Genomic DNA, 6,913 nt, shown 5'->3' on the forward strand with positions numbered 1-6,913 from the left:
ATACGAGATGTCGGTATCCGAAAGGTGGCAAAGGTTACCATGACTATGGTTTAGTGATGAAAAGTGATATGAGTCATCACTTTTCACACTTTTGTGGGGGCCGTTTTAGCCTATGGAATGTTTTTCGTGCAAAACAGATGCTTGCAATGGATTCAGAATCATGAAAAACCCCTAGTTAGACCCCTCATATGCTACTTAACACCTTCTAAGCCTGGCCGTACTCCCTCGGACTTCCTACTTGGTCCAATCAGCCACACGTCTATTCCCGGACTTTTGATATAAATGATAATAATCCAAAAAAAAAACATCGGCCATTCTTCTCTGTGTCATTTTGGAGCCATCTGAAACGGTTAATATCCTCTCTCAATCATTTTCTGGGACTGGGTGTGATGCTCGTAGTATCCAGCAGGCCGCGCCGTTGACTCACATTCTGGATGGATGGGTGGCTAGGAGTGGCCTCCTACTCTCCACGTTGTTGAAACTCGACAAGAAGGACACACAACATGGCTGCTCTTTGTCTCTGTTCGTGGATCGCGGTCTCAATCATGTTCGGGCGCCGCTTCTCTATCGCTCCTTTCCCTGCTTCGCCGCACGTAAACGAATGGAATTGATCTCCCCTCCGCCTCGCCAAAGTAAGATCGCCGACCTCTGCAGGATGAATATACACGCTGTATCGAGCACTCCATTACGTGTTGTTATCATGTGGGCTTTGTTTTTTTAAAACATGTTTGTAAATAAATGGCTTATTTCTTCGGCGCTACCTCTGTTCAGAGGGTTCTGCTTGCAAGGTGTTAAAGCAGATTCATTTTTTGCTTTTTTTTTTGTACAGTAAAGTTTATGAGACACCAACTCTAGTGGCTGATAACACCAATTTAGCTGTGTCTCAGAAAGGGTTATCATACCAAAATATAATCCACAAATATAGAGCTTTTCAAAAATGCATGGTAACCTTTGCCACCTTTCGGATACCGACACCTCGTATGGCCCATGGACTATGACAGGCATAATAGCTACAAGAGTTGAACTGTATTGAACTATTTTATTGTATTTTTTTAACTAATTGATTCACACGAGCAGCGTTGTTGCTTACACAGTGTTTACGCAGACGTGGAGTCACTCCCAGAGTGAGAAGTCCTTTAACCACTCTATACTTGTATCTTTTCTGTTTATTGTAATTGTGGGAGAAAGCTTTCGCTGAAAATAGCCTCGTCGATCTTCTATTTTCTACAAACGCTTTCCCCACAATACGGATGCTGGGGTTTAAGTGGTTAAATCTAGTGTTACGGCTGCATACCATTTTGATGGAAGGAGCACTTACCGTAACTACCTGCAGTGATGAATGTGTGAAAAAAAACCGGTTTCAGCGTTCACTAAGCTCCGTTACTCTGTCAGGTACTTACGACGATGATGAAGTTTCCATAAGTAGGATTTGTGGAAAAAGGTCTTGGAACAGGCTCTTAGAATCTGTATGTAAATTGAATCATATGGAACTTTAAGGCAGGTCAGAAAACATAAGTGTGATCAAAAAAGTAGCATTTTCCTTGACTCCTTCCAAGGGCCCTAGAAGACTTCTTTACTAAACAGAATTGAACCATCCCATCCACTCACCCATGCAACACGCACGCACGCATGCATGCACACACACACACAAACGCACGCATCACGCAACACGCACGCACGCACGCACGCACGCACGCATGCAAGTGCATGTATGCATGCATGCACACACACATTGAAATTACTTATTTTAATCCTCTAATTTACTGACAATGCATTGGGCACTAAAGTTAAATCTTTCAAAAACTAAAAATTAATTCAAATTAAAAGACTCAAGCATGCATGTCCACTGTACGGTGGAACTTTAAATCGTGAATCAAGTTTCTAGGTTAAAGTATGAAGGAACAGTGAGGTGCCCAAAGTTTTGTACGTTTTAAAATTAAATATCTAAAAAACTACAAAACATTTCAAAGTAAAAAGTCCAAGCATGTGTGTCCACAGTAAGATGAATTATAAAAAGTGTAAATGTAGTTTCTAGGTGAAAGTGAAAATCTGAGGTACCAAAATCTGCAAATGACTCCCATTATAATTTTCGGAGGCTATTTATGAAATTATAAAACATTTCAAAGATTCATGTTCAAGTACATATTGTTCACAGACCACAGTAAGCTGAACATTTTAAAGTTTGAATGGGGTTTCTACTTGTAAGTATGTAGGACTAGTAGCGTGCCAACGTTTTTATTTAAATTGCCATTGCCAATGCATTGGATGCTTAGAGTTAAATATTTAAAAAACTACAAATTATTCCCAAGTAAAAGACCTAAGCTGAACATTTTAAAGCTTTAATGGGGATTCTAGGTAGCATACCAAAATCTGCCCCATTAGTCCCCTCAGAAGTCTAGAAGTTAAATCGTCGATGGATCAGTCTAGGTCTGGTGTGTTACTTCATTTCAAGCTGCCGTGGATACGGTGTTATACTCTTTTTCCACCTGTCATACTACACAATCAGCAGGACATCGCGGGGAGTTGAACCCCGTCCTAGTAAGCCAGGAGTGCCATACCTGTGTCTTTTGCATTTTGAGATATATAGGTAGAATGGCTCAGTGAATTGTCGGTAGCAACATGTGTTTTACTCGTTTCAACCCGTCATAGATCAATCTATAGTCTGGTGTGTTACTCCAGTACAACCTGTCATGGATCAGTCTATCGCCTGGTGTTTTAGTGTGTTTCAAACTGTTGTGGAACAATCTTATTATTTGGCCTTTTTCTTTGAAATGCCAGCAATTTTAAAGCCATTAGCAACTTCATCAACATTCAACATTATAGGCATGCGATATTTCATGCAAAGATCAACTCACAGTTTACAAATTGAGCCAAATGGACATGAGTGTCTGTACTGTGTACTAGGTTTAAGAAGGCTTGTTCCAAATCATCTCTGTTCAAAACTTTTACTTTGCAGGATTCAAATTCTAAAATGGCAAAAGTATCAGATCCGCAAGCAGCGCAAAGCGACACATTTTGAGCTTGCACTGTAGTATGATCAAGTAGGGCGCTCATTTACGAAAAGTGCCCGACAGAGACGATATCGTCGTTGTCGGGTGGAAACCTCGTACCTCCAAGTTTCAAATGTGTACGTTCTTTCGCAAGGTAAAGCCCTGCTTCATCATACAAGGCCGTTGCACAAAAGTAGTGAAAACAGCAGATCTACAAGCACACAACGCCTCGCACCGCGAGGCGTTGTGTGCTTGTAGATCGGCTGTTTTCACTAGTTTAAATCATTTTTAAAATGAGAAATGCAAAACGAACGGTTTTGGACATACAAGGTTTTCACCCGACAACGACGATATATAGGTCAAATGAACATTCTATCTCAAGAATCAGCACTTTTCTTTGGTCTTGACTGACAAAGACCCACATCCCACATAACCTCCATATGAGGGGTGTTGTGGATATTGGAATATATAGATCATATCGTTTGTAGAATTAAAGCATTCAGGCATCACATGTCAGTGTTTTTACAGGTACGTATGAGTTGTTGAAACCTCTCTGGCAGCTCCAGCTATACCAGCTCCACAATACCTGTCCTGAAGTATTGTACAGTACACAGACAACAGACAGACAATGCTTTGCAATACTACTTTTTTCCACACACACAAACACAGCTAAAGGTGGCCTTTAGCTCAGTAAGTAGAGCAAGGTCATGAGTTCGATCCTAGTCACCACCAAGTCAGCGCATGAGTAGCACGGCTCATGTGCTGCAAGTCATGCGTTGAGAACTGGGACCTGATGGTAGGTGTTGCGCTCCACCTCAGCTTTCCATCTCCCAGGGGTCCTGTCAGGGACGTGCTGGCCATTGGCCATCGGCTGTTTTCATTAGTTTAAATCATTTTTAAAATGATAAATACAAAACAAACGGTTTGGACATACAAGGTTTCCACCTGACAACGACGAAATATAACTCAAAAAAGAAAAAAAAAAAGAAAAAAAAAATGAGGGCCTCTCCAACTCTTTTTCCCGGGCTGAATCAGGGGCCCAGCACGTCCCTGGGTCCTGCGCATTGTAACGGGGATAGACTCCAAGCCTCTGGCTGATACCAACAATAAGCCTCTCTGACCCACTACTTAGACAGTATAAGGGCCATTTTCGTTGTGAGCTTGGAGGTCGGCTATTTTCAATATTTTTACCAAAAGGCCCTTTTAGAGATTATAGTTTGTACATCTTGCAGATCTGCAAGCATCACAAGCTTGTGATGTTGTAGATCTGCTATTTCTGGTGCACGACACTACTAGGTATATCAGGCATAATCCTAACTTAACCCAAGCCCCTTATAAACCTAACCTTTGACCCCGAACTGAATCTTTTCATAATTGTAGATACATAAACTCTACAATTATCTGTCATGGAGCCAAACATGATCCGTAAAAGAAAAGAAATGAAAAAAGAAAAGTAAAAAAACATGATACTGTATATTTCAAGTATGTGAAGAGAAAAATACTTCACCGTGAGCCAAAGAAACACAAGAAGGATGGCCTTAATCTCAGGGTATTACTGTCAATGACAAAACTCCAGCATCTCTACCCTTATGGATCTCATTTCATGAGGATCCTTTTGCAGATCCCGATGCTTGTATTATATATTTTCTTTTCATTCCTCTTTCTTTGCCCCTGCCATAGTTTTGGCAAGACGGTGGATAGTCATCGAAGCATGGAAGCAAATGCAGCGTGAAGTCTGACTGTATCGATGTTTTCCACATTGTTATTTTTCTGTCAAGTCCACCACTTTGTAAGATATCGTCGTTGTCGGGTGGAAACCTCGTATCTCCAAGTTTCAAATGTGTACGTTTTTTCACAAAGTAAAGCCCTGCTTCATCATAAAAGGCTGTCGCACAAAAGTAGTGAAAACAGCAGATCTACAAGCTCACAACGCCTCGCGGTGCGAGGCGTTGTGTGCTTGTAGATCGGCTGTTTTCACTAGTTAAAATGATATGAAAAAGGAACGTTTTGGACACACAAGGTTTTCACCCGACAACGACGATATGTGGAGAGACTCCCCTGCCTTTTTGTATCATGCGCGCCGCATCCTCCAACAATCCATCCTCTGCCACAGCAGGGACGTGCAGAGAATGTTAGAGAGGCAGGGTCTGACATTTCTAAAAGGGCCTTTTGGTGAGAATATCGAAAATAGCAGGCCTCCAAGCTCACAGCGCGCCGCAGTTGTTGCTTGGAGGTCGGCTATTTTCGGTGCTACACTGAATTAAGTATAATCAAGATAATACTGGAGATGTGGTGTCATTTGGATTCCTACGCAGAGAGGGCAATTCTTTCAACATAAGACGCTGTATTCAAGTTCAGGAGAGTTTGGACAAGGCAATTCTGTTGAATGTTGCCTTCGGGTATGGCATGAAAAGTAGGGCGTTCACAAATAGTGATTTTTAGTAAGCAAATTATTCAACCTGAAAGTATTTGAATAGTCGGGTATTCGACGGGTGAAATATCATATTTTTGGAATCTAATAAATCATTAAAATGCGCCTTTGCAAGCCTTGAAAACAACCAGCAATAAGGGGTTAACCTTTGTAGGGGGGACAAAAGGCGGGGTTTGTGAAATAACAGTCATCGATTGGCTGTGAGAGGTTTTCACTGGTGGATGCGGAACTCAAGCAGCAGAGAGAGAGCAGACCTACAATGCACAATGCGTCGCGGATAGACGCGTTGAATGCCCTAATGGAAAGAGGGAATTTGCATTTCTTTCTCCATAGTAAAAAAACGCATTCATGGTCTGGAGAGGGCACTTTTTACAGACGGATAAAAGGGCAGGGGCTCAAGCCCCCTTTCATGTCTATGTTGTGTGCATGCCTGAGACACAGGGCGGTCACCATACGAGGTTTGGCGGGGGGAAACGCCTTGAAAGATTCACCACTCTACGAATCCTGCAGTCCTAACGATAGTGATCTTGATTTGGCTGTTGAACTTATATTCCATCAGAAAACTATATAGGAGATGGCCCAGACGGCTAGGATAGCGGTCTGGGCACCTATAGCCGCGGGACCTTTGATGCGTGTCACTCCTCCTTCTCTCTCTCCCTTTTTTTTCCCCTGTCCCCCCATTGACTTCCATTATAAAAAATAAAGTGAAATTATTTCTAGTTCAAAACATATGAAAAGAAATGTGTGGCACTTCTGTCATCTACTGGCAGCATGCATACAAAGTTTACAGCTGATTGGTCCAGCGAGACTATGTCCCTACACACGCACACACACGCACGCACGCACGCACGCACGCACGCACACACACACACGCACGCACACACACACACACACGCACACGCACACGCACACACACGCACGCACACACACACACACTGTCATAGACGGCTAGCCATGCTGTAGAAAAAAACCCTCTCCTACAGTAATATACACAACAATGCTAATTGCCCTCACGTTGCTCTTGAGCAGTGCTTCCCATGGTATCAGTTCTCCTGGGTGCTCTGCCAGTACGCTGCTGGGTCCATCCAGCAGACAGACAGCCCTTCCTAACCCAAGGCCAGGTGAGGGACAAAGAGAGACTACAGGTCACAGACCCAGCAAGTCCACTGCCAAAGCTCTCTGGGACATTGTACTTCTCCCATGGCGTAACAAAAGCATGCACGCAACTGGAGATACAGAACCTCGTATCCATTTCAGCTTTAATGAGCACCTACTGTACTCCATCTAAATAAGGGGAGTCGAGCTGCCGTCACCTGTGCAGTACCTTTGCTGTACGTTGTGGTGAATAATGAGAAAATGGATTTCAAGAATGTGAGAAAGTTGCCTCATTGCTAGGCACACAGTATGCAACAAGCAGCTATTAGTGGCGGCGCAGTGGCAGATTTATACTTTGATCATAAATGCATAGCTTATTTAGAAGTGGGTGAATGAA

This window comes from Nannobrachium achirus, assembly GCF_963921795.1.
Source record: "Nannobrachium achirus genome assembly, chromosome: 4".
In the NCBI taxonomy this organism is placed as follows: domain Eukaryota; kingdom Metazoa; phylum Chordata; class Actinopteri; order Myctophiformes; family Myctophidae; genus Nannobrachium; species Nannobrachium achirus.